Genomic DNA, 20,486 nt, shown 5'->3' on the forward strand with positions numbered 1-20,486 from the left:
AGACAAACAAGTAGATGAGGATATTGGATAAAGTAATTTCCAACACTAGGATACTAAAGAACAGGGGTTCTCAATGTTTGTGTGTGTCATAGACACCTTTGGCAGTCTGGTAAAAATAGAATCCTATATTATAGAAGTAGAAGTGAATTGAAAAATCATCTAGTTTAACTCTTTCATTTCACCAAAGAAGAAAGAAATCAAGGGCCACAGAGTTAACTGATTTGTCCAAGGGCACACATCTAGTTAAATGTCGAAGGTGGGATGTGAACCCAGGTCTTCTAGTCTCTAAATCCAGTAGTCTATCCACTACAACATGATACCTCTCCCTTTTAGTTTAACATTTCCCAATATTCAGTATCTTCTATGTAATAAGGTAATGTAATATATTTGTAAAAGATGATTAGTTGCAATGACCTTGAGAATTCCAGATAGTCAGTAGTTTTATTTTTATATATGCATTTTATATATGGACCTGCCCCTCACATTATGGATAAAATACATCTGACAAAACTGTCCATAATGTGTTAAAACCCTTGTAGCAGATAGCTGCCATTTTGCCTAAGCCTGGGAGCCAGCAGGAGTAAAATGAATTGGCTGTTACTACCATCTCTGACCTCATTCCAGTCCAGTCTTGCCTCTCATTAAGCCCCTGTGGGAAAAGCCTAGCCACCATGAGTAAGGTTGAGGAAAACAATTTCAAAGGGGAGACAGCTTCAGTCTAAGTTAAAATTTCCAGCAGGGAGTCTTACTCAAGTACAATCCAAGAAAAGTCAGGATCTCATAGTCTACCAAAGGCTTCAAAATATTCCAAATCATCCTCAATCAACATCAAAATCCCAGTAGAGATCAAGGAGACATTCTCATTGATGCCACATTTGATCCAGCACTCTCATTCTCATGGGAGACAATCACAAAATAGGTCATATGCAAAAAAAGTATCATCCCTGTAAGAGACACAGTCACTATCCAATGTCTAATAGAAGACATAGAGGCAGTAGAGCTAATCCAGATCCCAAAACATATTTGGAGCATTTTAGTCTCAGTTTATATAAAAGGAAATAAAGTCTTTGGAAAGCATTTTCCTGTTCTGGGTCCTTTGAATGGTGTCAATGTGGTATATGAACAACAAATTGGACATCCCAAGAACCTGACTTAATTTTGTGAGAAAAGATGATTTCAAAAGAAGCTTATAGAAAAGGCACATGGAATGGAACTGGACAGTAGAAGGATCCATAGGGATTATTCCATCACTAAGAGAGCATACCCCAACCACACAATGGGATTCTTATATGGGAAGACCTACTCAGTGGAAGAGGTGGTAGCAAACATTACTCTTATTAAGATCAAGACTATGATAGATATGAAAAATATCACTGGTAAATATGGAGAACATGATTACCAATACAAAAGACTACTTCCATATTATAGCTGATATATATCTAACATCTCGTTCCTATGGCCCAAGACAATACTGAAAAATTTTAAAGCGCCTACTGAGGACTTGGGATTTTAAAAATTCTCCTACATTTCCCCAACTTTTTTATTTTCTCCTCCTTCTAAGAATCCTTAAAAAAGTTCTTTCATTTATTGAGAATCTCTACGTTAACAATTGATATGTGACAATATAATTATTGTTAGCTTTGAATATTTAAATACCTTAAACAAAACTTAAAGGAAACCTCAGGTAATAAATTCGAAAAATTCTTTTTTGTTTTTACAGAAAAAAAACCTCCTATTTAATCAAACGAAGAAAAAAAATGATGTTTTTGAAAAACTTGTTTTGCATGAATTTTACATATATCATAATAGAAAGTTTCATTTACAAATAACTTGGTGTTTTGTAATTTTGTTTAATTCTGATTACTTTGAGAAAAACAGTAATCTATCTAAAACTTTTTAGTAATAACAAATTTCAACGTGAAGGTGACATGGAACAAACAGTTGAGTGTAGAAAGTTTGAAGCTGTAAAAGAAAAATGATGGTTGATCATTTCTTTTGAAAGGAAATAAAAATTGAACCCTAAAAATTAGTGTAAATTAAAAAACTTGCAGATTTCTGCATACCTTACTGCATTTGGTTAAGTCTTGCAAATTTAATTAAAGTATTTTTTTGTGTGTTTTTCTTACTTTTTAAAAAACCTTATTCATTTTATACGGTCCCTTATCAGTGAGGGACAATCCCTATTTATTGAACATAGTAACTTAGTTATAGAATTTGTTGTTCATAGACACGTTAGTATTGGAATACAGGCTAAGCAGATTATAGTTTACAATCCTTTGAAGTGATATCTGTGGGAGTAATTTACCATAAGGCTGCTCTCATTTCAAATAAAAGTTAATTCTATTGAAAAAAAATCCATAGCAAAACTTTATTTCCACTCATTTTAATGGAAGAAAATGATGGAGCTTTCAAGACAATAAAATGGTAGGTGATGGGTTTGGAGTCTGAGATCTTGAGTTCAGATATGTGTAACCAAGTCAATGAACCTCTCTGGGCTTCAGGTTGTCTATCTGTAAAATGAGAGGATAGGTCTTTGAGGTGCTTTCCAGCATTAGATAGATCTATGACACTATGATTCCCTACCATTTTATGCTGCATTTGTTTGGCCATGTTATCACCCTACTAAATTCTGAGCTCCATGAGAGCTAGAGATATGTCTAACTTAATTTTTTTCTCTTCATCAGCACCCAGTACAGTTCTCATGTATAATAAGTGCACAGTTTTTTAAAGTTACTAAAAATGAGCAGATAGTGGGTAAAGCCATTAAATGTTAACTTTAAGATCTTTAACTCTTTCTTCTTCCTAACTTTCCACTTCCACACAGCTGCCAAGTCCTATTCAAGAAAATAATTTCTTTTTGGGGGTGGGGGTGGAGAGAAGGTATAGAGAAGATTTTGGGGGGAGCTGTTAAGTGAAAGGATATTTCATAAAACAAAATGATCTACCTTTTGGGTCTCTCTTAGCTCTCAATCTATCATCATATATGATCCCGGATGTTCAGAAAGCTTCATGAGGGGAGAAAGTCTATGATTTGGTAGGGAGAAAAGGGACAGGGTAGAGTTAGGGAATTGAGAAAAGGGAAGCTGATAACCAAGAAGCAAGTAGCTTTGTTTTCTATAGAAGGAAAGCAATAGGATATAATGTAAAGTCTGGCAGTGTGGATAGAGGTGAGCAAGAGGCCTGGTTACAGCAAGCAGGAGCTGACATAGCTGCTAAGTTGTGGCTTCAAACCTGAGCAAATATGTGCTGTTTTTAGTTTTGTTCTGGGTTGTTGTTTTTAATGGTTTGGATTTGGGAGGGGGGGTGGGGGGACAGAGAGACAGACAGACAGAGAGAGAAGCAAAATACAAAGTTTTCAACATGTCAAAACCAGAACTCATCTTTTCCCTAAAACTACTGGAGTTACCACCATCTTCCCAGTCACCCCTGTTGTTATCCTCAACTCTTCAAACTCTCTCATCCCCCCCATCACACACCCCCATTCAATCAGTCGTCCAGATTGCTGTTTCTACCTTCATAACATCTCTCCCATACATTCCATGCCCTCTTCTATCCTCAGAAAATGCCATGACCCTATGCAGTCCCTTACCACCTTACTTCTGGACTATTAAGGTAGCCTGCTTGTCGATTGCCCTTCCTCAAGGTTCTCTAAGGAACCAGTTAGAATTATGCAAGATTTCACAGCTACTTCAGAGAGCATGGAATATGATATTCCAAAACACAGAAGATCTAGGCTTGCTGGCTTATAACCAAGAATAATTTCCCCAGCCAAACTGAGTATAATCCTACTGGATGAAAAAAATGGTCTTTTAATGAAATTGAGGATTCCCTAACATTCTTGTTGAAAAAACCAGAACAGAAATACACAGGAGTAAAAAGAAACATAAAAGATAAATATAAGTAAGCAATAAGAAACTTGAGAATGAAGTGTTTGCATCCTAACCAGTGGAGGGGTGAAACAATCATCTGCTAAGAACCTACAGTTGGAGGGGTCATGTTGGAATCAAACAAAATGGAGAGCCTAAGAGTGATTTTTATTATGTTCTGATGATCTTAATAAAAGAAGAAAGGGAGGTAGGAAAAGGAAATACTAGAGATGAAAAGGAGAAAAACACAGTAGAACTTATCTCAGATAATCAGAAGTACAAGCACAAATGAGGAGGGGTCAGAGGGCAGGAAGTCACTTGAACCTCAATTTCATCTCAACTGGTCAAAGGAGGGTAGAATATACAAACGCACATACACAAAGTGCTTGATGCAGAAAGACATTCAACTCAACAGGAAAAGAAGAAGTAACAGAGAGAGGGGAAAGGAAGAATACAGGGATAGTAAATCTAGAGAGGGACTAGGCATAATAGGAGAGTATAGGGAAAAGGGGCTCAAAAGGAAAGAAAGGATAAGACCCTATGATATGGATCTGGATGAGGGGAAGAAAAGAGTCAGAGAAGTAGAAACCATGTTTCCAGAGGACAGATAGGGAAGAATGCTACCCACCTGCTATAGACAGGTGATAGACTTATGTGTAAAATGTAGAGAGCAGTTGCAGTTGAGTGACATGTTTGGAAGCCAGACTGAAAAGAGCTGAACAGGTAAGATAATTAAAATGCTTAACAAATTATGCTAGCATCAATCCCCATGAAAATATTAGTTAATATGCTGCCCTTTTGTTACTATCACACTATTGATAACTACTCCCTTGAAGTACTAGCCTGCATAGCTGATCACCCCCTTAACTAGAACATAATTCCTTTGAATACTAAGTGGGAGAAAGAATCAGAATTTCCCCCAAAACCAAGAAAAATGTGGCCATGTCAAAATTTAATAATCTATATGGCACTTTATTACAAAAGCAACTTAGACTGTGCATGACTTTCTCCTCACAAAACCAAAGTGACCACTCTTTAATATTTCATGCTTTATCAAGTGATTCAAGGTTTTTAATGAATCTGCCTAGATAAAACCTAGCTAGTCTAATTCAAAGGCTCATTTTTCCCCTTAAATTTCGCTAACTAAACAAGTCAGTACAGATCTATAGCAAAAGAAATATGCACATTAAAAAATCTTCAATTTTAATTCTACATTTAATACACAAGCATTTAGTAAGCATCTTTGACTATAATCTATTAACATTAACACAGAACCACAGTCTTAGGTTTAGAAGGGAACTCAAGGTCACTTAGTCCAAGCTCCTTCCCAAAGCAGTAAAACACTTAAGCTATCTTCAACAAATTAGTTATCCACCTGCTTGCTTAATTCTAGCAGCTCGTTTCTTCCAAATTTCAATCAAAGGCACCACCATCCTTCCAATTTCCTAACATTATCTTGGGTTCTTTAATTTCCCTCTAAACCCACAGGTGCCAAATACTACCATTTTGAGTTCCACAACATCTCTTGCATAACCCTTTCTTTCCATTCACAAAGCTTAGTTCAATCAGGCCCTCACCATTTGTCACCTAGATTATTACATTTCCTAATTGGTCTTCCAACCCCAAGTTTCTCACTACTGCAGTTCAACCTGCATACTACTGAAAAGGTAATTTTGCTTAAACTCTCCTACTCAAATCAACTCCAGTGGTTTCCTATTATCTCTAGGATAAAATACAAACTTCTGTGTTTAGTTTTTAAAGACATACACAAACTAACCCCAAGCTCTCGTCAACCTCACTGGACATTTCTCCTACTTCTACCCTGAGATCCAGTTAAACCATCTCCTCTCTCAAAGCCTTTGTACTGGACATCCCCATGTGTACAATGCACAACCTCCTTACTTGTACCTTCTACCTCTCTTCCTTTAAGACACAGTTGAAGCACCTTCTTCTGCATGTTTCACACCCCTCAACTGATAGTGCCATCTTTTTCAAATTACCTTATATTTAGCTTATCTGTATATATTTGTATTTTTTAACTTTAAGGCTTGTTTCCCCCAGCATAGAGTAGGTATGATAAATGCTTTATTGAGACATGTTGACTCATCTCACTGTTGAACTCAAATTGTCAGAAACTCAGTCTAAATCTATCTCACTCTAACTTTCACTAAACTAAAACTGAAAGTCACCTCAGGGAGTCAAGCCAGAATAAAAAAGGAAACTAACCCATAAATCAAAAACAACTATATATAGTTTTAAGCCAAATTTTTGTACTTGCATTTGAATACAAGCACATACAATGTTTTGGGAATCTTCAATCATGTATAGGAATTCAACAAACATCTATTAAGCACCTACTATGCATATAGCACTGAAAATACAAACACAAAAATAAAAGTCCCTTCTGTCAAGGAGTTGACATTCTACTGAGGGGATATAATGTGTACTTTTTGTGAGGGGAGTTCAAATCTGTAATTTCATTCACATTGGGAACTGCCATGTTGTGAACTCCTTCCACCAAAGCAGAAGTGTCTCTGTAATTTATCATTTTAGAATTGCCATGGCAAACTGAGAACTTAAGTCACTTGTCCATGGTTACATACTTAAATCCAGGTCTTCCTAACTACAAAGCCAGCCCTCTATTACTACCTGTAAATACGTGGTAATTTCGGGAGCAAGATTCCACTATCTACAGTTTCTCTTCTTATGATCCAGGCCAAGAAATTAAGTTTCCATCCATAAGATAAGTTACTCTGAATTTTCTTACCTTTAAGACTGGGATCAAAACAAAACAAAAAAAATTGGGACAAAAAAATGTATGATAGTCATTTAATTAAAACTTCTCTACTTTAGGGATACAGGATTTCTTTCTTTTTTTTTTTTTAAAGGCAATTGGGGTTAAGTGACTTGCCCAGGGTCACATAGCTAGTAAGTGTCAAGTGTTTGGTCTGAGGCCAGATTTGAACTCAGGTCCTCCTGACTTCAGGGTTGGTGCTCTATCCACTGTGCCACCGAGCTGCCTCCAGGCATACAGGATTTCATCAGGGTGGGTATTCCCTCCACAAAGTAGGATTTTGATGATGAAATACCCTAACAAATGTTCAATTACATTCATCAATAATCATTTATGTAATAGTTTAAGTTTGGTAAAGCATTTTCTTCACAATAAAACTATGAAGTGGGTAGTCAAGCTTATTTCACAGAAGAAAAAACTAAGGCTAAGTGATTTGCACAGCTAGTATGAAGGGAGTATTCAAACTTAGGTATTCTAAATAATGAGTATGTTACTCAGACAATAAAGGGTGAAAACTAGGTTTATGCCTCTTTGTGCTGACCCCATTTTTTCTTCATGGATATTTGTTATTTATGGGAGACCATGTTTTAGAAGAGAAGAAAAACAAACTAGAAGGGCACAGAGATTAGACTGAGTTAAAAAATGGTGCCCCATATAACAGCACACAAGAGCTTTGTCAGATGTAAACAATAGACTACCTGCCATGTCCTTAGTCCCACATACCTCCTGACTTCATAATCCTCCACCTCATTACCCTAAGCCCCAAAAGCATTCAGTTTGATCCTGCTTACAATAGAACTGAATCTATTTGAGGGCAGAGATGAAATCCAAACAGTTTCCCCAGTGAAATTTATTTCTCCCAAGTTATATCTGACTTTTCACTCCATATTGTTTGTACTGATTCTCTCCAAATTACTGTGAAGAAATTAGAGCTTTAGAAATTTGAACACATAACATTGAACCTAATTCCCTTAGGGACATTTAATAAAGATTTGGAGTTGACATTTATTTTTAAATCCTTTCAATGGGGTTATGAATTCTTGATGGTTACTACATTTTGGTCATGATCAACTTATTTATGGATGAAATCAGTTGGAGATTACTGACTTACTCTATTCAGAACACAGTAACAAGGTAGTATCTTGGGAGAATAAATAAGAGAAATATTTACCCTAATGAGCTAGTGGGCAGTATAAGATGAAAAGAATACTTAGGAGGGACATAATAGCTTCTGTGAAGCATTTGAAAGGTTGTTCATGTGGAAAGTGGAGGAGGGAGTCAGATTTTTTTTTTGTATTTGGTTCCACGGGTTAGAACTTGAGAGAAACAGGTAGAAGTTATGAAGAGTTAAGTTTAGGCTTTACTGTAGGAAAAACTTTCTAACAATTAGAGCTGTATAAAACTGGAAAGAACTACCTGGAACGTGGTGGGCTTCCCCTTATTATACCACTCCAAGAAGAGAACTGATGACCACTTCTCAGATGTTATAGTATAGTGGGGATTCCTTTTATATGTGTGTTGGACTAGAAAGCTACTGAGTTTCCTTCCAACTGTCAAATCCATGATTGTGATGTCTTCTATTCATAGCCTCCCAACATAGTATTTAAGTTTAAATCTTAGAACAATTTTACATAGTTAAATTCACTGAAGTCATCACAAAAAGTCAGTCTCTGAAATGAAAAGACAATACCATGATTGTTAAAATATTTACAATATAACTGATCTTTAGCCGAAATTAGAACCCCATGATGGTTCTCTCAATTTCTCTATATTGCCAATAATAAGAGGTAGAATAAGAAAAAAATGCCATAGATAGTATTCACATCTCATTTAATCAACTTTTTCAGGAATACTAAAACTATTTAATAAATGTAAAATATTCCAATGGAAGATGCTAACAAATGCTGAATTTATAAGAAGGAAAATTCAAAGATAGTGAAGTGGCTGCACTAAAAAAAGTTTTTACAAAATTATCAAGAATCAGAAACCATTAAATTTAAGATGAAATTCCTTTGCTTCCAATATTCAGTTACTAAGATTTGTATTAATATATATCTGTTTTTAAATTAAAAATTTACTTTTGTCTCTATCTTCATGTTACAATAAAGCTTTAAAGTTCGAAAAGGATTTTCCATATTAAAAATCTTTATTCCTAGGTTTGAGATAAGAAACATTCTCACTCATGCAAAAGAAAAATTAAATTACAAGCCTAAAATTAGTTCAAAATTTTCAAGTTTTTTTGGAAATTCATAACTGAACCATAAGCTCTTTAGGGTGTTTACAATTTCCAAAAGAGATCAATTTCATTTTGCTCTTACGATTTTTATTTGTAATGTTGTTGGCTTCAACAAACTATTGTCATATTTAAAAAATTTTCTCCAATCCAACTGCATCACATAAACAATGTTAGTAGTGGCTCGGTCACAACCTTGAAAAATAATCTATACTGATTTAGATACAAACTGATGAACTTAAAAAACAAAATATTTAATTTTGTAAATATGTTCAGCAATTAATCCAATTCAGAAATTTAAATTTAAAAGGCTATTTTAAAGAAAATTTAAGATGACAAAAAACAAGGGAGGAGAGGTTCCTTTTTTTCGTTCATAAAAAAAGGATAAGGCTTCCAGTTTGGAGGTAGAGCAGGGTACAGAGATCCCACTAAGTTTAGCAATCTGGACCTTTTGTTATCACAGCAATGAATCAGCTAGGCAGCAGCTGCGGAGGGGGGGGCGCGGAATGAAAGGAAGGGAAATACGCACTGATGCTCAAAAGTTCCTTACCCACATGGAAAGGTCACAGCCTAAAGTTTGGTTTCTCAAGAAAACTGGGAAAATATCGCCGAATGCAGCCTTAAAAGACCCAAAGTCAAACAAGCACAGAACCAGGGTCGGCTTCCAAAGAAAGAAAGGAAATGAAGGGGGTCCGGCTTTGCACCCGCTTCTTCTTCGTCCCCCACCCCACCCCCCACCCCGGCTACTAGCGCCGCAAGCTGGGGGAGGCGGTAGGGGGAGAGTAGGCCACAAGAAGGAAATGGAACTGGGGTGTGCGCCTGACTGCGCGTACCTGCAGCGGAGCCCACAGCCTCCCCGGTGAGGGACGGGGAAGAGAGGAGGAGACACAGAAGGTCCAACTTTTCTCTCCACTACCAGCAAGGTGCTCAGTGGGCCGCGCGTGGTGCCGAAACTTTGCCCCCGCCCCCAATCAGCTTTTGGATTCCTCGCTCCCTCCCCCTCGGCCGAGCACCCGCAGATCCGAGGGCCTTCCGAGCGCCTCAGACTCTTCCTTCCCCCTCCCCCGCCTGCCCCCCCCCCAGCCCGATGTTTACCTCAGGCTGCAGAGGAGGCTCCCGCTCACAGCGGGGTGTCTGGGGTGTTTCCTCCACACAAGTCTCCCGGTCACCGTCACTCGGTCACCAAGTTCCCCAACATGGACTCCTCCACTTCCACTGCCGTGAGGTATTCCGGGGTCCGCCGAGTCTCCAGCACTAAAGGCTGCACGAGCTGGGCCGCGCCGGAAGGAGGCGGCGGCGGGGTTAACAGGGACAAGAGCAGGGCTAAACCTCCGTTTCGCAGGCGCCGCCGCTGCTGCTGCTTCCCCACCTCGTCTACCCCGCTTTCCTTTTCTTCCTCTTCTTTCCCTCCCCCCGCCGATCCCCCGACTTCGCTCCGCTCAGCTACGCTACCACATGTCGGCACACGGTAGCCACCGGACCTCGCTACCGCCTCGTCCGCGTTTGCTCTTGGCCTCCGTCTTCCCTTCGGGCAGCTCTACGACACCCAAGGAGACCGCAGGGCGGCGCTGCGACCTCGACTAAAGGATAGCGTGGCGAGCTAACGTAGTCGCGTCACACAAGCTGGGAGCGGAAGAGAAGGAGCGGCTGAGCGGAGGCTTCTGGGAACCGTACTCTAAAAAAAGGGAGGGGGGAGGAGGGAGGAGGGAGGAGGGAGGAGGAAGAAGCTGCAAGCTGCAAGCTGCAAGATGCGCTTGCTACAGCTACGTACTCTTCTGCAGCTGCTGGGCCTTCTACAAATGCTGCTCGTGTCTGTGCCTGGCCCAGTCAGAGGCTTGGGTCTTCGCGACAAAAACAAAATGGTCCCTGGAGCTAGGGAGGAGTCTAGGGAAATTTAAAGTTGCAGGAAAACTCTGAAATTGGACAAAGTAACTTCAGGCTGCTTAGTAGTGACTTTGAAAGAAGAGCTCAACAAAGTGGGGTTTCTTGTCTTCATGCAAAATACAGCAAGTAGAGTACCACCGGCTTCCAAGAGGTGCACGTTCTGTCCACATTATTCGGTTTCCTCTAATGGTGTTTTTGCACAGACTGCCACCGTGACTGGGATGGAAACCTTTCTTTACCTCCAAATCTTAAAATACTTAGTATTTTTTTCTTCCAAAAATTCACTTCAAGCCTTACCTGTTACATGAGAGCTTTTCCTATCCCCCTACCATAAATCTTTTATTTACTTTAATCTTTATAGGAGACTCAGTGAGAAGAGGACTGGATTTAAGTGTGACCCTTAGCAAGTCACTTAACCTGTCCTTGCACTCGGAACTCCAAGAAGCCAGTTTCCTGAAATTACAGTTTCTTCTTCCAGCAATTTCCTATGTCACTGAAATAACAGGTCCGGTCCCTGTTCCTGTGTTTTTAATTTTATATGTGCAATGTTTACACCATTGGTTAGCAAATTGATGTCATTAACTGTTATATGCCTGATGCATGTGGAACTCAATAAAATGCTTGTTGGTTAATAAATGCTCTTAAATTTGTAAAACTCTTAATTAAGGGGAAAAATCTTTGAAGCAATTTTTTCATAAAGGTCTGATATTCACATCCCTGATCTGTAGAGAATTAATATTAATGCGTAAGGTACATCCACCAATAAAGGATATGAACAGGTAGGTCTCAAAAGTAGGAAGGCAAGTTAATGCTTCAAATATGTTTACATGTTCAACTTGTTCACAGATAAGTAAATACAGCATACAATTACCATCTCTGTAGGATCATTCTGAAATCTATCTTTCCTGTCTCAAACTCTCTGCTGAGATCTACTCTCACATCTCTAGACATTTCCAATTGGATGTCCACTATTATCTAAAATTTAACGTGTCCAAAACTGAATTTATTATCTTTGCCCCTGAAACTCTCCCCCTCCTAACTTCCCTGTTAATGTAGAGTACAGTGCCATCTTCCCAGTTCCTCCAGCTAGCAAACTAGGAGACATCCCAAACCCCTCACTATTCCCTCCCACTCTACCCCCTTCATATCCAAGCTGTGGCCAAGGTCTGTCAATTTAAACGCAAGTATGCTCCTACCTCTCCTCTGACACTGTTATCACTGTAGAGCAGGCTCTCACCACCTCAAGCAGGCAATAGTCAGCTTGGTGGGTCAGCTGGCCTCAAGTCTCTCCTTACTCCAACCCATTCTCCAGTCACGAAAGTGATTTTACAGACATTCTAGAGCCAAGATGGTGGAGTAAGCAGTAAGTCTCTCTCACCTTCCCTTATTGACCTCTAAAAACCTAGAAAATATCACTTCATGAAAAATCCTGGAACAACTGAGTCAGCAAAAACACAGGGTACAGCAGTCTTTTATCTGGAGAGGCTTAGGGAATAAACAGGAAAAGTCCCTCTCACTCTGGTGGAAGGGGAGCAGTACAGAACAGGAGGCATCCTGGCAATCCAGCTTCAAGACCCACATCAACAAACCAATGGGAAATCCTGAGCCCCAGGGTGGAGGAGCAGACAAGCACAACACTAGGACCCCTGTGGGCCTTGGCACAACCAGGGGAAACTGCAGACTCCAACTTGGAGAACCACCACGTGTCCTCCAGCCGCCAAACCTCCCTGTGTCCAGCCGCAGTAAGCAGGTATTTTCCAGTGACAACACTCCCCCCCCCCCCCAACCCCTACCCCAAGAGCTTCTGTGTAGCCCTGGGAATACATAGAAAAACCCCACCTGGTCTCAGCATATGCCAGCCACCACCACTAGGACACAGCTTAGCACCAGGTAAGCTGCCAGACCCCTATAGCCTCCAGTTGCCGGCACGTGAGGCTCCAGCACACAAAGCCAGTGACTAGGCCACTGACCTCCAGCACAAGAAGCTTGGGATAATGCTCCCTGTGTTCCATCAGGAAATCTCAACTTTAAAAGCTAGGAATTAGGCAAACATCACGAGCAAAAAGCAGAAATTGTCAGACAATGACCATAGATCCCTTACATGGGGACAGGGAAGATCAAAACATAAATTCAGAAGAGGAAAACATTGTCAAAATACCTACATCCAGAACCTCAAAGGGGATTATGAACTGGTCTCAAGGCCAAAAAGCCTTCCTGGGAGGGCTCAAGAAGGATTTTAAAAGTCAAATAAGAGAGGAAGAAGAAAAATAGGAAAAAGAAATGAGAGGTATGCAACAGAGAGTCAACAGCTTGGAAGAGGAAGAACAAAAATTGACTGTAAAAAAACAATTCCTTAAAAAATACAATTGGCCAAATGGAAAAAAGTCCACTCAAGAAAACAATTCTTTAAAAAGTAGAGGCCAAATGGAAAAGGAGGCACAAAAGGTAATTGAAGAAAACAATTCATTAAAAATTAGAATTGGGCAAGTGGAAGCTAATGACTCTACGAGACATCAAGAATCAGTCAAACAAAATCAAAAGAATGAAAAAATACAAGAAAATATAAAATACCTCATTGGAGAAACAATTGACCTGGAAAATAGATCTACGAGAGATAACTTAAGAATTATCAGTATACCTGAAAGCCATGATGAGAAAAAAAAAAAAGTCTGGACAGCATCTTTCAAGAAATCATCAAGGAAAACTGCCCTGAGATCCTAGAACCAGAGAGTAAAATATTTTCAAAAGAATCCACCAAACACCTCCCGAAAGAGATCCCAAAATGAAAACACCAAAAAATATTGTAGCCAAATTCAAGAATTGTCAGGTCAAGGAGAAAATGCTTCGAGCAGCCAGAAAGAAACAATTTAAATATTATGGAACCACAAAAGATTAGAGGGCTTGGAATATGATATTCTGTAAGGCAAAGGAGCTTAGACTACAACCAAGGATCAGCTACCCAGAGAAACTGAACATAATCTTTCAAGGGAGGAGATGGATATTCAGTGAAATAGGGGACTTCTAAACCTTTCTGATGGAAAAGACCAGAGCTCAACAGAAAAGTTGATCTTCAAATACCAGACTCAAGAAAGGCATAGAAAGGTAAACAGGAAAGGAAAAAAATGTTATTCAATAAAGGCAAACTGTTTAGACCCCAACATGGGAAGATGTTTCTTGTAAATCTTGAGAACTGTTAGAAGGGGTATACATAGAGGGCATGGGTATAAGTTGACTTTGATGTGATGATAAAAAATCTAAGGGGTGAAAAGACATTGCACTAGGAGAAAAGGAAAGGAAGAGATAGAAAAGAGTAAATTACATCACATGAAGAGGCACAAAAGCCTATTACAGTAGAGGGAAAGAAGGGAAGGAGATGGGCATTGTTTGAACCTTACCCTCATCAGATTTGGCTCAAAGAGAGGCTAATATACTCAGGTATAGAAATCTATTTTACCAAACATTTAAAGAACAATTCAAATACTATATAAATTATAAGGGAAAATAGGCAAAGAAGGAGTCCTACCAAATTATTTTTAGGATACAAATATGATGCTGATACCTAGAAGAGCCAAAAAGAGAGAAAGAAAATGATAGATCAATTTCCCTAATGAATATAAATGAAAAACTTTAAATAAAATATTAGCAAAGAGATTACAGCAACTTATCATGAAGATAATACACCATGACCAGGTAAGAATTATGCCAGGAATGCAGGGCAGGTTCAATATTAGGAAAACTATCAGCATAATTGACTATATCAACAACAAAACTAAAAGAAATCATATGATTATCTCAATAGATGCAGAAAAAGCTTTTGACAAAATACAACATCCATTCCTATTAAAAACACTAGAGAGTGTAGGAATCAATGGAGTCTTCCTTAAAATGATACACACTTTCTATCCAAAACCATCAGCAAGCATTATATGTTATGAGGATGAGGTAGAACTATTTCCAATAAGATCGGGGTGAAACAAGGATGTCCATTATTACCACTGTTATTCAATATTGTACCAGAAATGTTAGCTTTAGCAATAAGAGAAGAAAAAGAAATCGAAGGAATTAGAATAGGCAAAGAAGAAACAAAGTTATAACTCTTTGCAGATGATATGATGAGAATCATGAGATACTTAGAGAATCCTAGTGGATCAAGTAAAAAAACTACTTGAAATAATGAACAACTTTAGCAAAGTAGCGAGATATAAAATAAACCTACATAAACCATCAGCATTTATGTATATTACTAAAAAAGCCCAACAGCAAGAGATAGAAAAAGAAGTTCCATATCTGAGAGTCTACCTGCCAAGTCAAATCCAGGAACTATATGAACACAATTACAAAACATTTTTCACACAAATAAAGTCAGATCTAAATAACTGGGAAAATATCAATTCATATGGGTAGGCCAAGCTAATATAATTAAAATGACAGCTCTACCTAAATTAATTAACTTATTCAGTGCCATAACAATCAAACAACAAAAAAATCATTTTAGGGGCAGCTAGGTGGTACAGTGGATAGAGCATTGGCCCTGGAGTCAGGAGGACCTGAGTTCAAATGTGGCCTCAGACACATAACACTCACTACCTGTGTGACTCTGAGCAAGTCACTTAACCCCAATTGCTTCATCAAAAAAAATTAATTTTATAGAGCTAGAAAAAATGATAACAAAATTCGTCGGGAAGAACAAAAGGTCCAGAATAGCAAGTTAATTAATGAAAAGAAATGCAAAGGAAGGGGGCCCAGCCATACCAGATCTTAAATTGTATTATAAAGCAGCAATCATCAAAACTACTTGGTACTGGCTAAGAAATAGAGCAATGTATCAATGGAATAGGTTAGGTGCACAAGGCACAATAGTCAATAACTATAGTTATCTACTGTTTGATAAACCCAAAGACTCCAACTTCTGGTATAAGAACTCATTTAACAAAAACTGCTAGGAAAACTAGAAAATAATATTGCAGAAACTAGGCATAAAACAACAATACCACTTGTAGGCCTATATCCCAAAAAGATCATAAAAATGGGGAAAGGACCCAAGTGAACAAAAATATTTATAGCAGCTCTTTTTGTGGTGGCCAAGAATTGGAAATTGAGGGGATACTCATCAATTGAGAAATGGCTGTACAAGTTATGGTATATGAATGTAATGGAATACTATTGTGCTATAAGAAATGATGAGCAGGCAGACTTCAGAAAAACCTGGAAAGACTTATATAAACTGATGCTGAGTGGAATGAGCAGAACCAGGAGAACATTGTACACAGAAACAGCAACATTGTGTGATGACTAACTTTCATAGATTTGGCTGTTCTCAGCAACGCAAGGATCTTAGAGAACTCCATATGGAAAATGCTGTCCACATCTAGAAAAAAGAACTATGGAGTCTGAATGCAGATGGAAGTATACTACTTGCTCTCTCTCTGTCTTTTTTTTGTTTCATCTTCCTCATGGTTTCTCCCATTGGTTCTAATTCTTCTTTACAACATGACTAGTGTGAAAATATGTTTAATATGAATGTATATAGAGAGCCTATATCAGATTGCACACCATCTTGGAAAGAGGGAAAGAGAGGGAGAGGGAAAAAGTTTAGAATTCAAAATCTTTTGAAAGTGAATGTTGATAATTAAAAATAAATAAATTTTAAAAAGAAAAAAAAGGTAGCTACTATGTCTTCTCTTCACCTTCTGTTCTTCAGGCTCAACATCTTCAACTCTTTTTACTCTTCCTTATAAGACATGGTTTCTAAACCATTTCAAGATTCTTGTCAGGAGAGATAACATATTTCCTCTAAGGGAACAAGTACGGGATTCAATTCAACCTAAGGAAGACTGGTGTAATAAAAGAACATTGGACTAGGAATCATTAGACCTGATTTTGAGTGCCCATTAAAATCAGCATAGATTGATTAGCACCTAGCAAGACCCAGAAAGAATGGGAAACAGAACAGATTAGTTTTGATAATAGTGGAGGGAAAAGAAAGAGATTAACAAAAGACTGGAACATAAAACATCCTCTGGAATGGAAGGCCTGTGCATCAGTGAGAGGCCTTAATCAACTAAGGGACAACATGAAGACAGCTGAAAGAAGGCAGAAGGTAATAATACCAACTTTGCCTCCTTCTTAGTTTTGTTCTGAACTATTTTTAACTATTGTAGAATGTTGTATAAACTGAGGGAAATGTGGTGATTTATCTGTGCACTATTTTCTGTTCAATTAAACAGTTGATTTTCCTTTAAACCTTTATGTCATTGTGCCAAACATAAAAAGAGCTTCATGTACTTTGTAATGATATTTTGTGACCTTTTAGTATTATTAATATTTTATTAGAAATTTATATATTTCCTTAAAAGATGTTAAAAAAAAGAAAGTAATTTTACTAAAGCACAGTCTGACCATGTCACTCCCTACTTAATAAACGTCAGTGGTTCCCTATTCTCCTCCAAGATCAAACATAAAGATTTTCTCTTTGGTCTTCAAGGTCCTTCATAACCTCTCCCCCTCCTACTTTTCCAGTCTTCTTACACCTTACTCTCCCACCACATACTCTTTGATCCAGTGACACTGGTCTCTTGGCTGTTGCATGAACAAGATACTCCATCTCTCAACTCTGGGCATTTTCCATGGCTGTCTCCCATGCCTGGAATGCTCTCCCTCCACATCTCCACTTACTGACTTCCCTGGCTCCCTTTAACTCCCAACTAAAATCCCATCTTTTATAGGAAGCCTTTTCCAGTCACTCTTAATTCGAATGCCTTCCTTCTGTTAATTATTTCCAATTTATCATATATACATACACACACACACATAGACAGAGAGAGACAGAGAGAGAGAGAGAGCTTGCTTTGTATGTATTTGTTTGTATGTTGTTTCCCCCATTAGATTATAAGATTCTTGAGGGCAGAAACTTTCTTTTGCTTCTTTTTTGTATTCGTAGAATTTAGAACAGAGCCTGGCACATATTAGGCACTTAATAAATTTGTATTAGTCGATTGAAGTCAATAAACTGCATACATTTGACTCAGAAACACTACCATTAGATACATAACCCCAAAGAGATCAAAGAAAGAAGGAAAGGGCAATCCTGCACAAAACTATTTGTAAATCTCTCTCTCTCTCTCTCTCTCTCTCTCACACACACACACACACACACACACACACACACACACACACTATGCCACTGACACACACTGCACTGACAGATTGTGTCCCCATAGGGCAGTTATTGCTACTAAGTTTCAGAGTTTTAGACATAACCCAATTACATAGGCTTTGCTTCCAACAATGGAGCCCATGAGTCTCCAACAGTTATGTTTCCCAACAAAAAAGGTCAGTATCCTCAGGTAACTTTTAGAAAAGATTATTTGCTAAGAAGGTTTAGCAAGAACAATCCTTGGAAATATTCTCATCAAAAGTCTAGAGTACATTCTAATATAAATATTCACATAGCCCGTGGCAAGAATGGGTTCAAACTTAGCTGCAGTGGTAGTGAGACTCCCATCTAGAAAGCACTGTGGCAAAAAGGGTAGCTCACCACATCTGGCCCATAATAAAGATTTGAGATGTCACCTATACTCCTTTTTTTTCTTTGCATAAGGAAGTATTTGTGTTTATTGATGTTTGTCAAGTTCATACTAACAAAAACAAAAGGTTAAAAAATGAATGTTATTGAGAAAAAAAATTTGACAGGTGTCCAGAAAAGAAATCATTTTTCCATTGCACATATCCATCTAAGAGCATGTGTACATCCTATGTCCTAATCACATCTCAAAAAGAAATGCCATCTTATCTAACTCCATTGAAACCTCTTAATTATTTTTCTAGGCCAAAGCCTAGGTTTTGGATCTACTCTTGGAATGTAGTAATCAATCAGCAATCATTTATTAAACACTGACTATGTGAGAGACAATGTGCTAGGCACTAGGGATAAAGTCTTCTGACTTACATTGTGCAGGGGTTTGGAAGAGAAGAAATCAGCATGTTCACGAATAAGCAAATATAAGATATATGCTGGTAACAATAGAACCACTCATCCCAAAGGGCTGATGTTCTTCCTATTCTGGACTCATTCAGATTCAGGTTCAGTCCCTGGGAAACCTGGTCCTTAAAGAAAGAAGTCAGGTACTGACTCTTTTTTCTCTTATACCAAAGTCTTAGAGAAAAAAACTTAAAACCTAGGTTTGGCTCTTGTCTAGGGTCTCTCCAAATGGGAATCAGAGAGGTATTCAATGTATGACAATGATCAGATATAGAAAAACTATTTCCTCCACACAAAAGAAATGCTTAAAATATACTCATAAGTATGAATTGACAAAGATTTGAAACATAAAATAGCAATCCATATCTCATACTATAATCTTCAAGGAGGCTAATACTTAATACTTTAAACAGGGAACACTTAATGGGATTTCTGAAAATATACTTCATCTTTATCTTAGCTTTTTACTATCTAAATAACTACCTCAAGGTCCACATCTCCTGACAAGCCAAGGCATGATTTGGATTCATCCTGTCAATGGTAATTACAGGAAGGATGTAATTGCAGCATACTCTTCTTACTGCCAATAAGCTCTAGTTGAGGGACCCAAGAGCTCTCAATCTCCTGAATTTACCATGTTACTTCAAAGGCTAGAAACATCTACCTCAAGATTACTATTTAATCACCTATACTTAAAGAAATACAAAACAACCAACAGCCTCTGAAGTCTAAGCTTAGGTTTGCCGAGGAAACACATGTGCTCACTGCCATAAGTAACTAGCCACCAGGAGTAGTAAAGAAAGGAGTGCCTTCCCCACAATGGGAACTAGAAGAGAGACTAGAAGAGTTCCCACATGGGGCTCATGGGACAGTAAGAGAAAGGGAGCGAGAGGACAGAATCACTCTTTTTAAAGCATAATAAGAGTGGATCATTTTTCTTTGTTTAGTCTAATCTTCTTTGACAGAGTACCTTCTCTATGTTGGCCCCAAAAGTTCCAAGGAATTACCACATCATCACAGTTCCTTCAGTACTGTGCACATGTATCCTAAGAAGTGTTCAAAAAAGCTTAACTCAGATCCACAAATGTTCCATGGGGTGTGATCTAGCCAGAGAAGACAAAGAGGAGAGGTGATTATGCCTATTATACCTAACATAAAGTGGGGGGGGGGCACTCACAACTAGTAGGATGAGGAAAGGCTTTTTGAAGGAGCTGATGGAGTTTTGAGAGGTAATGACGAAGGTAGGATTTTAAATGTTGCATACCAGGAAGAGTAGCTAGATTGTACAGTGAATCGTATGTTAGACCCAGAATTAAAAAGATTTTTTTCAATTTAAAACTTCAGACACTTATTAGTTCTGTAATTCTGGAGAAGTCACTTAATTTCTTTCAGCCTTGGTTTCCTTATCATCTGTAAAATTGGAATAATAGTAATTGCTTCAAAGGATTTTTGTGAGGATCAAATGAGATAATATGTGTAAAGTGTTTTGCAAATTGTTTAAGCAGGCCAGGTTAATAGGAGCAAAGTGTATAAGAGGAAGTCATGTGTAATCAGCCTGGAGAGGTAAACTAGAGCCAAATTGTAAAGTCTTCAAAGAAGAGTTTGTATTTTATTCTAAGCAAAGGGAGCTGCTAAGAGGGGAAATTCTATTGTCACACTTGTGCTTTAATAATATCAATTTGACAGTTACGTGGAGGATGGATTGATGAAGGGAGAATATAAATACTG

General features: G+C 38.2%; 1 protein-coding gene across 2 annotated transcripts in view; it reads right to left on the reverse strand.

Annotated features, from left to right (window-relative positions):
- Window positions 1-10,229, reverse strand: part of SCAF11 (SR-related CTD associated factor 11) — a 96,458-nt gene extending 86,229 nt beyond the window's left edge. The window contains exon 1 of one of the 2 annotated variants that reach the window (XM_027858964.1): window positions 9,989-10,229. The gene's annotated coding sequence lies outside the window, so the exon portion shown is untranslated. The remainder of the gene's footprint in view (window positions 1-9,988) is intronic. The other variant, XM_027858963.1, reaches the window with a different exon arrangement.
- Between the last annotated feature and the right edge of the window lie 10,257 nt (window positions 10,230-20,486).

This window comes from Vombatus ursinus, unplaced genomic scaffold (genome assembly GCF_900497805.2).
Source record: "Vombatus ursinus unplaced genomic scaffold, bare-nosed wombat genome assembly UNPS02013950.1, whole genome shotgun sequence".
Taxonomy (NCBI): Eukaryota; Metazoa; Chordata; class Mammalia; order Diprotodontia; family Vombatidae; genus Vombatus; species Vombatus ursinus.